Source organism: Phyllostomus discolor, chromosome 10, assembly GCF_004126475.2.
Source record: "Phyllostomus discolor isolate MPI-MPIP mPhyDis1 chromosome 10, mPhyDis1.pri.v3, whole genome shotgun sequence".
NCBI lineage: Eukaryota > Metazoa > Chordata > Mammalia > Chiroptera > Phyllostomidae > Phyllostomus > Phyllostomus discolor.
The window spans coordinates 42,001,098-42,016,546 of record NC_040912.2 but is presented as its reverse complement, the minus strand read 5'-3'; the positions used below and the strand labels follow the sequence as shown (position 1 = coordinate 42,016,546).

At 35.4% G+C, this 15,449-nt stretch overlaps 1 pseudogene; it reads left to right on the top strand.

Annotated features, from left to right (window-relative positions):
- Positions 1 to 242: 242 nt before the first annotated feature.
- On the top strand, positions 243 to 8,197 carry LOC114508077 (annotated as a pseudogene).
- The last annotated feature ends 7,252 nt before the right edge of the window (positions 8,198 to 15,449 follow it).

Here is a 15,449-nt window from a genome sequence, read left to right as displayed (position 1 = left end):
AAGCAACTTTTTTTTTGTTTCCATGGGTGAAAAAACATCCTCAAATGGAAAAATTTTACCTATGTGGAAGAGGTAAAGCAAAAAGTGGCAGAAGTACTAAATGGCATAAAAATTGACAAGTTCAACAACCATTTTCAGCAGTGGAAAAAAGTCTCCCTAGGTGTACTGCATCAAATGGAGAGTACTTTGAAGGTGACTGAAGTTTAAATATAAGAATAAATACAGGCAGTTTCTCCTACATTGACTGCTTAAGAGTTGCACTGTAAGAAACAACAACTTCTCTTCCTCCGCCATCCACTCAGCAGCCGCAAAGCAGCAACCATGCATGAGTGCATCTCCATCCACACTGGGCAGGCTGGTGTCCAGATCGGCAAAGCCTGCTGGGAGCTCTACTGCCTGGAACATGGCATCCAGCCCGATGGCCAGATGCCAAGTGACAAAACCATTGGTGAAGGAGATGACTCCTTCAACACCTTCAGTGAGACAGGCACTGGCAAGCATGTGCCCAAGGCAGTGTTTTTAGACTTGGAACCCACAGTCATAGATGAAGTTTGCACTGGTACCTACTGCCAGCTCTTCCACCCTGAGCAGCTGATCACAGACAAGGAAGATGCTGCCAATAACTATGCCCGTGGACACTACACAATTGGCAAGGAGAGCAGTGACCTCGTCCTGGATTGACCAGTGCACAGGGATTCTTGGGTTTCCACAGCTTTGGTGGGGGAACCAGCTCTGGGTTCACCTCCCTGCTGATGGAGTGTCTCTCTGTCGATTATGGCAAGAAGTCCAAGATGGAGTTCTCACCACCCATACCACCCTGGAGTACTCTTCATGGTTGACAATGAGGCCATCTATGACATCTGCCGTAGAAACCTTGATATTGAGTGCCCAACCTACACTAACCTGAATAGGTTGATAGGTCAGATTGTGTCCTCCATCACTGCTTCCCTCAGGTTTGATGGGGCCCTGAATGTCAATCTGACCAAATTTCAGACCCACCTGGTGCCCTATCCCCGTATCCACTTCCCTCTGGCCACATAAACCCTTGTCATCTCTGCTGAGAAAACCTCCCATGAACAGCTTTCTGTAGCAGAGATCACCAATGCATGCTTTGAGCCAGCAAACCAGATGGTGAAATGTGACCCTCGCCATGGTAAATACACGGCTTGCTGCCTGTTGTACCATGGTGATGTGGTTCCTAAAGATGTCAATGCTGTCATTGCCACCATCAAGTCCAAGCATACCATCCAGTGTGTGGACTGGTACCCCATGGCTTCAAAGTTGGCATTAATTACCAGCCTCCCACCGTGGTGCCTGGTGGAGACCTAGCCAAAGAACAGCAACAGCGAGCTGTGTGCATGCTGAGCAGCACCACAGCTATTGCTGAGGCCTGGGCTGGCCTGGACCACAAGTTTGACCTGACATACACCAAGCGTGACTTTGTCCACTGGTACGTGGGTGAGAGCATGGAGGAAGAAGAGTTTTCTGAGGCCCATGAGGACATGGCTGCCCTAGAGAAGGATTATGGGGAGGTTGGTGTGGATTCTGTTGAAGGAGAGGGTGAGGAAGAAGGAGAGGAATGCTAAAGTTAAAATGTCACAACAGTGCTGCCTTTATAGGGACACTTATTCTATTTTAAACATTGAAAAGTTGTGGTCTGGTCAGTTACATTTGTACGTAGTAGTGTATACTCAAATACGATTACTGGCCTGTGCTTTAAAACATGATGCTTTGTTACAGACCCGACCAGTTCATTTCTCTGATGGGTTTGAATCAAGTATTCCCTGTCTTAAATTTAAAAAAAAGAATAAATACAAATTTTTTAATAAATAAATTCTGGGATTTTGGGGTCCCTCTTGTATACCTGTCAGTGCCTCAGTAATTATTATATCCCTCACCCCAGAAAGCTTCTCTGTGTCCATTTGTAACCCCTTCCTAACTCCTTCTTTATTCCCTAGCAACCAGTAACCTGCATTTTGGTTCCGTGTATTACTTTGCCTTTTCTAAATTTTAAGCAAATGTAAAATACAATATGCATCTTTTTATCTGCCTTTATTCACTCAATGTATTTATTTTGAGATTTATCAAAATTATTACTACTGGGAGACAACCCTCCATGGATCTCTCTCCTTTTCTGCATGTATTGTGAACAGTCACTGGTTACCTTTGTTCTGAATTGTCTCTGCAGGGATATTTGTATAGAGAAGAGACTTGGAAAATAGATGTCTTCCTCCAGAGCAAAGTACAGGTTTGTGTACTGTACAGTTTTACAAAGGTATTGTCTTCCTACAGGGTGAAGGATAATCAGGCTTTTTACCTAATATGAAACACTTGAGTTTCTAAGCTCGAGGTCTTTGTCCTACAACACAACCTATTGCACGTGCTCTCTTGATATTGCCCTGTTGGAACTGAGGTTTAGTGAACCCATGCTACTCTGGCTCCTGCTATTGCTGTGCATAAGAAAGTCCTTTGTCTCTGATCTAGTAGATTCTTGTCTTCTGTCAGCATCCATAATATTGTGCCAGACTAACTTGTTAGCTGGTAACCAGAGGAAAATCTCAGTCCCCTCACAGTTCTTGAGAGTTCATTCTTCTTTTTTTCTTACTGACTATTAACCCATCACTATCTCTCAATTTGTAAGCCCATTCATCAATTAATGGATAATTGGGCTCTTTCTAGTTTGGGTCAATTACAAGAAAAAGAAAGTTGTTATGAACATTCATGTCCAAGTATATGTATAGCCTATAGTTTGATATTACTCTGGTAAATACAACACTTAGGTGTTGAATGGCTGGGAATACAGTTCCTGGGTGAGGTTGTGGACTGGGCTGCATAGTTTGGCAGTACTACGGGCTGTGCTTGAGGCTATCCAGGGTCACTGTGTAGGTTCTCTGGTTATGTGGGGCCAGAGACGATGCTCTACAGTTGAGCAGGGCTGCTGGCCTGGTTCCTTGCAGAAGCAGCACTGTAGGACTTATTCTGCAGCTGGCCAGACTTCCCAGATGGCAAGACTAGCACCCGAGAATTTACTTCCCTGCCACCATTGTGAGGTGACAGAATAGGCCAGTACAACCATTTGACTGGAGACCCAAATCAGGTGTAACTACCAGCTGAGCTCCCTGGCCTGTCAGGAACACCAGTAGAGCCACTGCCTGAGATCTCTGCTTTGTTCCTGTAAGTCAGAATGTGGACTGCCCAGGTCTAAGTGCTGGTTGCTGTGAGACCTCCACCCCTCCAATGTCTATCTGATCCCTAGCCGTTGAGCACTGTAGATTTCCCTATTGAAGGGGTGCAGGTGGCGGGGAGATTGAGACCTGAGTGGGAACCTCCTGCAATGCTGGGAAACCTCCTGCAATGCTGGCGAACCTCCTGCAATGCTGGGAAAGCTGGATGTCCACCTTGAGTTCTCTTTTTTCCTCTCAGAAGTATAGGCCCAGGGGGATTCTGAAGGCAATGCTGGGCCAGCCCAGGGGAGAGGCAACATGGTCAGAGTATTCCTCTCCCCTTTCTAATGCATCTTTTTGCTGAAAAGGATGTGGTCCAGGGATTTACTTCAGCCACACTCTTAGGTTCTGGAATTTTCTCCATGATATTTTGTCTATAAATAGATACAAGTCAATCTTCCTGTGAAGACTGAAGTCAGGAATAACCTATGACTCCATCTTGATAGCTTATGTCCCAAGAAGATGCTGACTCAGGCCCAGCTAGGGTGACAAGCTTCCCAGGAGTTAGAAAGCCAAGTTGGTGATGACAAGATCCGTGAAGACCAAAAGGAAATAAACCATTGATACATACAATAACATGGGTGAATTTCAAAACCACTATACCAATTGAAAGAGGTAAAACCTAAAAGACGGTATCCCATATGATTCCATGTATATGAAATCCTAGAAAAGGCAAAACTATCATGACACAGAGCAGATCTGTGTTACCCAGTCTGGCAGCTGGGGAAGGGGATTCATATATGTACACACACACATACACACACACACGTAAATCTGGGGAGAAATACACAGAGAGAAAAGATTGGGAGGGGTAAGAACTAAATGAGATTTGACCATGACATGAATCTAACTCTTACAATAAATAAGTCCTTCAAGATGCTGAAAATTCTGACAGGCAAAAATGATTTACAATAAACTACTACAGGGCAAGCCAAAGTAAGGGGAGGAAAAAATGCACTTATTCACCTATTTGATTTGCCAGGAGAAAACAGCCAAAAAAAAATTTCTAAAAGGCTTTTGCTATCCAAATTCCATGTTAATTCCTGTAATTGGTAGGACCCTTTTGGCATTCAGAACATGTAGCATCTAGTAAATATAGCTCTTAGTTTTATAGTCATGTTGTAAAAAGAAACACATGTAGAACAATGGTGGTAGAATGAGCCAATTAATAGCATCTACCAAGCATTTCTTGGCTTTTCTTATTTATTTGTAGAGGTTCTTTATGTATCTTGATGATAATCTTTATCAATTGTTATAATTTATAAGATTTATTTCCATATTTTTTGTTTTTGATAAATAAAAGCTGTTATGGCAGTTATGTTTCTTAATGTCTTTTTTATTATTTGTTATTATAATGCACAATATAAATAATCTTTCACTATATCATATTCATAATTGTTATATCATCAGTTAAACTTTTAAATTTTTGACATTTTAAAAATTTATTTATTTTAATTGTGGATAAATGACATATAACATTATATTAGTTTTAGTTGTACAACATGATTTGATATTTGTATATATTGCAAAATGATCACCATGATAAGTTTAAGCAACATCCATCACCTTTCATAGTTACAAAAGCAAATTATATTTTCTTGTGATGAGATCTTTTAAGATCTACTCACTTAGAAACTTTCAAGTATTTAATTCAGTAGTATTAACTATAGTCTCCATGCTGTACATTATATCCATGGCTTATTTATTTTATTACTGGAAGTTTGTACCTTTTGACAATTAAAACATTTTTCTGCCACCATTGACCACCTGTCTCTGTCAACCTCCAATCTGTTCTCTGTATTTATGAGCTTGATTTTTTATGTTTATTTATTTTTTATTTTTAGAGTCCACATATAAGTGAAATCACATGGTGTTTGTATTTCTATGTCTGACTTATTTCACTTAACACAATGTCCTAAAGGTCTATCCATGTTGTCACAAATGGCAAGATTTCATTCTTTCTATGACTGAATAGTATTCCATATATATATTATGTATGTATAATTATATATGCATGTGTATATATAGTTTATATATTACATTTTCTTTATCCATCAATTTATTTATAAACAGGTTGTTTCTGTATCTTGGCTGTTGTAAATAACGTGGCAGTGAACATGAGGGTACAGAAATCTTTTCCAGTTCGTGTTTTCATTTTCTTCAGATAAATGCCCAGAAGTAAAATTGTGAAATCATACAATATTTCAGTTTTTAATTTTTAAAGAAACCGCCGCACTGTTTTCCATAATGGCTGTGTCAATTACATTCCCATCAGCAGTGCATAAATGTTCATTTTTCTCCACATCTTCATCAAAAATTATTTGTTATCTTTTTGATATAACTCTTCTAACAAGGATATGAGGTAATATCTCATTGTGGGTTTAATTTGCCTTTCTTTGGTGATTAGTGGTGCAGAGCATCTTTTCATGTGTCTATTGGCCATCTGTATGCCTTTGAGAAAAGGCCTGTTTAGACCTTCTACCCATTTTTAAATTATTTTTTTTGTTATTATTGAGTTGTATGTGTTCTTTATGTAATTTGGATATTGACCACATGTCAGATATATGATTTGCAAATGTTTTCTTCCATTCAGTAGGTTGCCTTTTTATTCTATTGAAATGGCATGGGATTTATTTATTTGAATGTGATTTGAGGTAAGGACTCAATTTCTCGGCAAAGTACTTATCCCATCACTATTTATTGAAACACTGTTTTTTCACACTATCCTCAAAGCCACTTCTGTTATAAGAACATGATTTGTCTCTTGGTGCTCTATGTTGTCTTCCAAATATTCTCCCTCAGAAATATCTTAGCTATATGTACTTGGGCATTTGTTGAGCTTTAGAAGTTCACAATTTAGCTTGTCAAAATCCAATGCAAATAAGCAAATTCTTGTAAATTTTAATGGTATTAAATCTGTAGATCAGGTTGGGGACAACTTGCATTTTTAAAATATTGCATCATCCCAACTATGAACCTGATAGATTTATCCACTTACATCTTTCCAGTATATTTGAGTATTTAATTTTTTTCTTTTTTATTTTTCTTTAGAATATTTTTATTTAAAAAATGTCCATCATTTTTGTTGTTGTTGTTCAAGAACAGTTGTCTGCATTTTCTCCCCACTAGTCCCTCCCACCCCAGCCATCCCCACCTCTCACCCTCAAGGGTAGGATTGAGGGTGAGCATTTAATTTTTTATAGAGATCTTAAAGAGTGTGATGAGCATTTGGTGTCTTTTGCTTTTTTCCCCTAACCTACACTCTGTTCGATATTCAAATATTTGAATATTTTTTACACTTTTAGTTGTCTCATCTTTGTTTCCCCTTTGTGCTCTAAATATTAAATATTTAATTTAAATATTTAAGCACTAAATATTGTGCTTATTTCTCTCTTAGTTTGTACGTTTTGAGAGGTCAAAATTTTTGGAATTTTTTTTCCTGACATTTGTTTAAGACAGACTTGAAGACAGGTGTCTCCAAACAGGATCAGAATTGGCTTCTTAGGTTCCCAGGGCACTATAAACTGGAAGTACTTTAAGCTAAAAATCTCAACTTGAGATTCTTTTTAGACCAGTCAAATGAAGATACTCCATTTGAAAACTAGCTGGTGGTTATGAATTACCAGGGCAGTTTTGTTTTGTATTGTTTTAATTCTGCATTTAACATTTAGATTCTTAAAATAGTAGCCTTATTTCTAGTTTCTTTTTGTACAAGACTATATAACCTTTTAGTGCCCAGCTATGAAAATGAGGTTGTCTGCTTTTAGATTCTCCACTGTGACAAAGAAGTTTCCTGATTTTACTCTTTCAACCCACCCTATATTTTAGCAACATAAAGTAAAATTAGTATTAGCAAATGCTTTTAAGATAAGTTAACTTTTTAATATCTTACAGCCTAACATTTCCTTTTAAAACACTTTTATAATATTTTATTAAACATTTTTAATCTGGAGGTTATTTAATATATCTACTCTTCTAAGCTGCAGAAAATGAAGTGCTTAATCTTTACATGACTGTCTAAATTCTGTATTTAAAAAGTCAAGAAAAAATTATTTATACATTTTAAAAATATTATTTAGAAGAATAAGATGGTTTGAAGAGTTATAAATTAACAGAGTCAAATATATACTTGTTTCTAAGCCTATTAGCTAGAAAGATAATTGTATCTGATTCAAAAATAAGTAAATTACATCCACTTTATATAAAACTGTTATTTTTTAATACATGATGACACAACTGTAGAAGACAAAAAGTACCAGAAATTGTTAAAAAATACAGATGAAAGAATCATTATATTTGATATTAGAAAACATTTTTATTATGACTTGATTCAATGAATATGAACCTAGTTGTGCACTAGTTTTTTCTCTAGGAAAATCATTCAGATTCTAAAGTGGCATTATAAAAAAAAAGGTTATAAAATATCTCCTAGGACATCTCCAACTGTTCCATTTACTTTTATATTTCCCACCATTTCTTTATATTTTAATGACTGTAATAATGAATGTTTAATCTCAGTATGAACTCTGAACCTTAATCTCATAAAACTTAGTAGGTCAGGTTTTAAATATGATCTTTGTGTCTTGATTATGCACACTCTTTCTCCCCCAAGCTTCTGCCTAGCACTTTCGTCCATCTTACCATTGACGGGGCTAAGAACCTGTCTGTGGATTGTCTGTCATGTAGATAATGCTTCAATCCTAAAAACAGAGAGATTTGCTGAGGCACTCTAGTTAATATTTCTTTGTAAATCTACCTCAGATGTGTCGGCTTTGCAGAAATACAGCACAATTCTATCCCAACAAAAAATGCAGAAAGGTTTTGGTTTATCAAACTACAAATTGTGCTCCAGAATGGTCCAGATATTCTTGCCAGGGGGGCTACGCTTCTTTAGCACTGGTTTTATTTTAAAACTCCATTTCTTTAAACCAGTTCAATATCAGGACTTCTTTATAGATTTAGCATTCCATTTTAAGACCTTTAATATAAATGTATAGGGAAGATGTTAATGCAAAATATTGCTTAAAGTTGAATATGATCTATGAATTTGAGTTTCTTGCAAGAGAAAAAAGACCCCAATATGTACAAAAGACCAAAACTCAAGTTAGTTTAGTAACAAAATGTTCACCTTATACATTACTTCAGGGGAAAGGAAATATAAATTGAGAAAATTGAAACAGCTCATATAGAAGTTGCTTGATAGATTTTCCATATCTTAAGGAGAGTGACAGCAGCAACTTTATATTTTAAATAAACAGTTTTGGGAAGTCTTAGGTCTTTTGGAGAAATTATTTTAAGTAAAGAAACATACCTAGTGCTCCATATATCAAAGGATTCTTGGAGGGGTTAGGTAAATCTTTCTGAGAATATATGTTCCAATAAATCCTTAGGTCAAAACATCAAAATAAAAATAATAATAATTCTACCCAAAACTGATTTGTATAAAAGCACATTGTAATATATATAAGTTAACAGCATCATCCTTCACAAGAAACTTTTTGTTGTTATTGTTGCTAACTGGATTTGACTGAAGTTCATGGGGACACAAACTACTAAAACTTGAATGCATGTGCTTTTCCAAAAGCAGACTCATCTGTGAAATGGATGAAAAAAATACTCAAACGTTACCTCTCAATGGGCTACAAAGGAGTATGGCAGAAATTATGACCTTGATCAAGCTAAAGCCCATTATCTTATATCATGACAGTAGCAAATACATAACAATTGATTTATTATTATTATTGGATTTTAAACCAAAGTAAATATCTAATGTTGCATAGTAAAATCATGCAGAAGAAATCAACCATGCTAGCCCTGGCAATACTTTCCTGATGAAATACCTTGCATTGCATACCAATCACAGTGCAAACTGCACTTAAAAGGTTAGTGACCATGGCCCCTCTGAGGACAACCATGAAGTATTACCACTCTTTTCCATTTCAAAAAGTAAAATGAATTGAATGTCTTGAAGCAAACTTCTTTCCAAGTTTTAGCAAAATGGGTATTAATTTAATATATCACAAAAGCAGATCATAGTTTCACTTTCACTCTGAAGTGGAAAATGTTCTCCTCTGTATTCAACATTCCAAACTGTATAATCTCCTAGAGGTAAAAAAGTAAGTAATCAGTAATTGTGTAGCTCTCTGTGTGCTTACCTTCAAATAGGTTTGAGTTGTAGGTTATAATTCCTAAATTTAAGTCTCAGATCTGCCTCAATTAAGCAGTGTACACTAAACAAGCTTCTCTCCAGGAGTTGTTTTGTCAACTGCAAAAAAAGAGGGTTGTACTGAAAATTTCTAAACAAACAAAACAACACTTCAGTTATGACACTTTAAGATTTTATTTATAAAACACAAAATCTTTGTGAATAATGAAAGTTTTGATTTCTTCCTATTTGAATAGACTTTTATGTTCACAGTATGAGAAGAAACCACATCCACACTGACAAACAGGTACATCTTTGTAAAATATTTTACCTCACATTTGGAATTGTTCTGGTGAAGTTTGTGTTCCTCTAGGTTTGAGATTTAATTTTCCAGAAAGAAAAAAGAATGGATGTTTGCATTTTACAAATATGTTTTCTTATCGGTTAACTCCTTTTTATTATTGTATACATGAGATATCAATTACACATGTAAAAAGAGATGTCAATTAGGTATTTGATTATGTAAGTACTGTGTCAAAGGAAAGTTCAGAGATATTGATAGAATTCTGAGAATTATCTGTGCCTACTCAATACTTAAAGCTAAGGAGCAGTGGAATTATGAGTGTTGGATAAAGAGAGAAAAGAGGATTCAAAACAGATTCTGTGAACACTCTATCATTTAGAAGTGAAAGAGTAGCAGAGAAGCCCCAAACTAAAGTGTGATGATGGAACCAGAGAGACAAAATAAAAACTAGAAGAGGTTGTATTCTTTTTTATCACTGAAAACAAGAGTTTAAACAAGAAAGATGTATCCAATATAATTTATTCCTGCCATAGTTAATGAATATAAAACCCAAGAACTGGTCTGCAGATGGAGTGGCTAGTTGGTAAAAGGAGTTAAGGAAGTAGAGATAGGCTGAATAATCAAATCATATTAATATACTTTTTCTATTAAGGGGAGCAGAGAAATGGGAAGTGTGGGCTCAAGGAAGGAATTACTTTCAAGGTCAGAATCCCTTGATCATATTTGTATGTTAATTAAAATGAGGGAAGAGGAAAATGACAATGACGATAAAAGAGGATAGGTAAATGAAAGGGCAAAGTCCTGGAAAAAGAAAGGAGAATATGAACAAGCAGAGGTTTTAGCCTCTGATGTGTACAGAAATATTCTTCCATGGTCATAGAGAAGACAGAGATTTACATACAAGGTGGAGCAAAATTAGGTTTGCAGTTGTGAGTACACAAAACACGGAGTTTATTCTTGTATCATTACGCATTAATTATTGTATTTTCCATATGAACAAATGTAAACGTACATTTGCCCCACCCTTTATACATACACACCCACCATATCTATCATCTATCTATGTATTAGTTATTTATCTATGTATTATCTATTTATCTATCTATGTATTATATAGTTAGTCCAGAAAAAGTCCATCCATTGTTAATATAATGAAAATGGTTTGTGCGATATCCATGTGACACTATGGACAACTTTTCTCCTTGAAACTATTCTTTTCTTTAGCTTTAATGACAACATTCTTTCATGTCATTTTCTACCTCTTAGGTAACTTCTTTCCAATCTTTTCAAATTCCTTCTTCTGTGCCTGCTCCATAAATATCAATGTCTATACAGTAACACGCCACACTCTGGGCAATCTTATCCCCTAGCATGGCTTACATAACCATCTTCAAGCTATGTTCCTTACCAGAAGTATCTCTAGTTGAGATGTCCCCTATACCCAATGTTCTCATATACATTGTACATAGGACAATGATGCCTAAGTCCCCTTCAAAGTAGGCACCTTGGGATTTCAAACAGTTCTCTCAGAATCTCTTCCACTGTTCAAAACACTGTGAAAATCTGTTAAAATTGCTATCAGCTGCCCCATTGTATTTTCCTGAATTTCATCAATGGTCTGAAATCCCTTCTCTTTCATAGATGATTTTAGATTTGGAAAAAGCCAGAAGTCACAGGGCACCAAATCTTGCTTGTAGGAGGGCTGAGTCACTTGGGTGATTTGGTGTTTTGCCAAAAAACTCTGCATGGAATATGATATATGAGCTGGCATGTTGTCGTGATAAAGACGCCAGTTGCCAGTTGCCCATAGCTGCGGCCTTCTGAGTCATCTGAATAGTTTCCATGGAGGAATGTTCAAGCTTAATGCAAAATTTGATGCAGATTCATTGCTCCACTCATTTAGTCATTTTGAATATGATGGCCAAACAGTTACACATGCTCACTCAGAGGGCATCTACCACCCCATTGATTAGTACAGTGAAGTCATCATTGTTCACACATGAGCATTCCAGTCCACTCTCCTTGTCTGCCAGGTTACATCAATGTTGTGCAAACTGTTCTCATTATATTAACAATGCCAGTCTTTTCCCAGAAAGGCTATATACATACATATATATGTACATACACACACACATATATATACAGAGAGAGGATGAAGCAGTTCATGTTAGTTACATCTATATTCTAAAGTAAATATAAAATTAGATCTTGAATGGGAAAGGAGGAAGAAGAGATCAGGGAGAAAGAAGATGGTAAAAAATATTGGTGAGGCTGGAAAACCTATAGAGACCTATAATAAGATCACCAGAGAATGTTGAGTGCTTTTTTGAGATTTGAGGCCATGAATTTAGAGATTCCAGTCATGTAGATTGGGTGACGTACTGTAATGAAAATCAGCAGCTCTTAGGGTGGATAATTCTTCTTTACTGAGAATCACCTCACCCCAGCTAGAATATGATAGCGGTATGGCCAGTGTGAGAGTCTGAGCTCAGCTATTGAGCATTGTCATTGATCATAGTAAATTGTTGGAGGGTTTTTCTAGGTCCGTGTCAAGAGATATATTTTATCAAATTAACAGTTGGTGGATCTCTGACTAAATCTAGCTGGAAATATTAAGCAAGGAAAAGCCAGAGAAATGAATTCACGAATGTCAAATCCCAGAAAAGTAGCTGTGAGTAGGTCAACAATTAGAAGAATAACATGGGGCTGGAGCTGAAATGAAAACAACTATCTGAAACTAATTGCCAAGGCTGAGAGATGGGACAGATTGCCTGCTGACAATTTCAGGAACATAATTTCGAAAGGAATCCCATATTGTGCCTGTGTATCCCTCCAGTGTTCAGTTGGGAATTTGTGTCTAAATAAGCAGACTATTCGTCCAACGTGGTGACTCATTCTTACAAATTGTATTTGTTAACTCCACAGAAGACATTCCTGTTATTTAGAAAATAAGATATTCTATAACTCATGTGATACTTTGGATTCCATTTAAAAAGGCTAAAATGTTTTTTAGCACCACTATTTCTGTTATATCATAAATCCATAAAAACTCCTATTTTCCTTAAATTTTGTTACATCTCATTTAATAACAAAATATTTCTTCTAATATTATACTCTCTTATATATATTAACTGTTAAATATTTTCTCTATTTTCATCAAAGGCTTACAGATGTATGATCTACCCAGAATTTATTGTATGGTATGAAATAGGAATATTCTCTTACATGTAATTAATTCCCAAGAATTTTTATTTAAATTCACACATTTATAGTATTAATTTCTGGATATTCTGATTTTATTTTTTAATTCTTCTATGAGCTCCAAATCTTCAAATTGTTGTTTTATGGAATGTGTGTGGGGGTTTTTTTCAATGTTAGTTCAAGTTATCACCACTCAGTATTCTGAAGTGATTATTTCTTATTTCACATAAACTATAAATCATTCAGTCTAACTATTTAAAATATATATATATACTTACAGTAATAGGAATTACATAAAATTTATAGATTAAGCTGAGTCTTTACTTCAGAAGCAAGGCATATGTCTTTATTTATTCAGATATTTTATTCTTTAGTAAACTGTGGTGTTTTAAGCATGGCCCCAGCAGTCTTTGAACATTTTTTCATTTTCTAGAGCAGCAAGATATTACAGCTCACTCTCTTACTTCCCTTCTAAACATCTGTATACAGTCAGGCATTTCACTAAGGATGTGGTTCATTTCAGTGGGGAATGGCATTTAGAAACCACTCTCTGAGCACTAGGTGCCCTCTCAAGGAACCCACTGTGGCTCTTGTGGCAGGAGTTGGGGAAGCTACTTGATAGAAGCATAGGTTACCCAGGCCACATGGTTTTTGGTTAAGCCCACTTGTTTTTAAGACTAAATTTGTGCCTATTAATTTAATCATTTTAAAACTGTTTTTTCTTCTTCTTGAAAAATAAAAAATATTTTTTAAAAAACTTGTAACTTTGCTATCATTTCAAAGATTTAAAAAAATTGTTCTATTTTGCTTTTATTCAGTTTTGTCATGAATTTTAACCAAAAGTTGTCCCAAAGTCTCTGGAAGACTCAATTTTTGTCATAGTCCTGGAATAGTTACATATTAAACATGTTAGTATATTGATGCTTGTTAATATTTTTGAATGCTAATAATGCAAAAGCAGAATATTTTAAATCCTCTAGGCACAGATATAATTTTTTAGACCCAAGAGCTTTTTATACCTTTACCAATAAGGGCACCCACTTATCCTCTACTTTTGATGTACTTGTACAGCACATATATTGGAGTTCCCTTTGATGTTCTTAAATTCTTGTTTTGTCTGACTTCTAATATGTAACTGGCATACTACATTTTATAATTTCCTGTACATTCACCCTTATATAGTTTCATATTATACTATGATTGCTTTTACTTTGATGTAATATTTTCCCCTGAATATTTTAATGTTAACAAAATGTTAAAAGTGTCATCAGTAGTTCAAGGATGTAAGAACATTCTCTCTTTGAACTTAATATTTGAAAAGAGCTGCATAAGCATTTACTGGAGCCACATTTTAGGACTGCAACTAGGTTAGAATACCCACTTACATCAAAGATGGTAAGAAAGATTTTCATAGTAATCCACATTTATGACTAAACCAATAAAGCTTAAAAAAAGAATGCAGAAGGGAGGAAAGAAAGGAAATCCTGAGCAAGCATGAAGGCCCCCAGTGTTTTCACTATACCATACACTAGGAACCAAAGATGTTTCTGTGTCCCCACCTCCCAAAACATAAACCAGGGCAAAAGCACTGATGTAAGAAAGGGCAATACAAAGAGTAATGTATTATTTCATTTGTGAAGGAAAACTAACTTGAATAATATAATGGATAAATATTAGCTATTTAGTATGCCTTCAAAGTTTTTTAGAATTAGAAAAACATCAAACTGACTTCTTAATTTTTATGCTTTTTAGGTCCTCAAATATGTATGGTAACAAAAATATAGCATGTCTTCAGATAATGTTTGGCTAGTAAACTTCTAAATTTAATAATGTTATCTCCAGCAGCATAGTTCAGTGTTTAAATATTTTTAGAAATAAAATATCAAAACAAAATAATATTTATCAGAAGTATAAAACTTATCAGACAGCCCTGGCTGGTTTGGCTTAGTGGATTAAGGGCCAGCCTATGAACAAAAGGATCACGGGTTTGATTCTCAGTCAGGGCACATGCCTGAGTTGCAGGCCATGTCCTCAGTAGGGGGTGTGTAAGAGGCAACCACACATTGATGTTTCTCTTTCACCCTCTCTTCACCCTCTCTACAAATAAATAAATAAATAAATAACCTTTAAAAAAAACTTGTGAGACAGGAATCTTAAAATATATTAATCTTACCTTTTGCATTTTTTAGATCATTTTCTTAGGTGGTTTAGTAGCTCTAGAATAGAATGAAGTGAGAAGTGATTTCTTTTTTAAAATAAATATAAGAAGAAACATTGAGATGAAAGTCAATTTCTGACATGAAAAATTAAATAATACAGCAGGATAAAAATAGGCTATTTTCTTGGAGATTGAATTTTTACATGTCAAAAACAGATGAGTAATGTAACAACTAGAACTTGAATAAAATGATAGACATCAAAGGTAGTCAGAGAATTAAAGAAAGCAAATATTAAAAATTATAATCAATGAAAACTTTCATTTACAAGAATATTTGAGACAAAAAATTGAGACACTATATATCTTGGAAAATAAATGCATAATAGCCAAGATAGTAACATGCTGATAAATCTATTG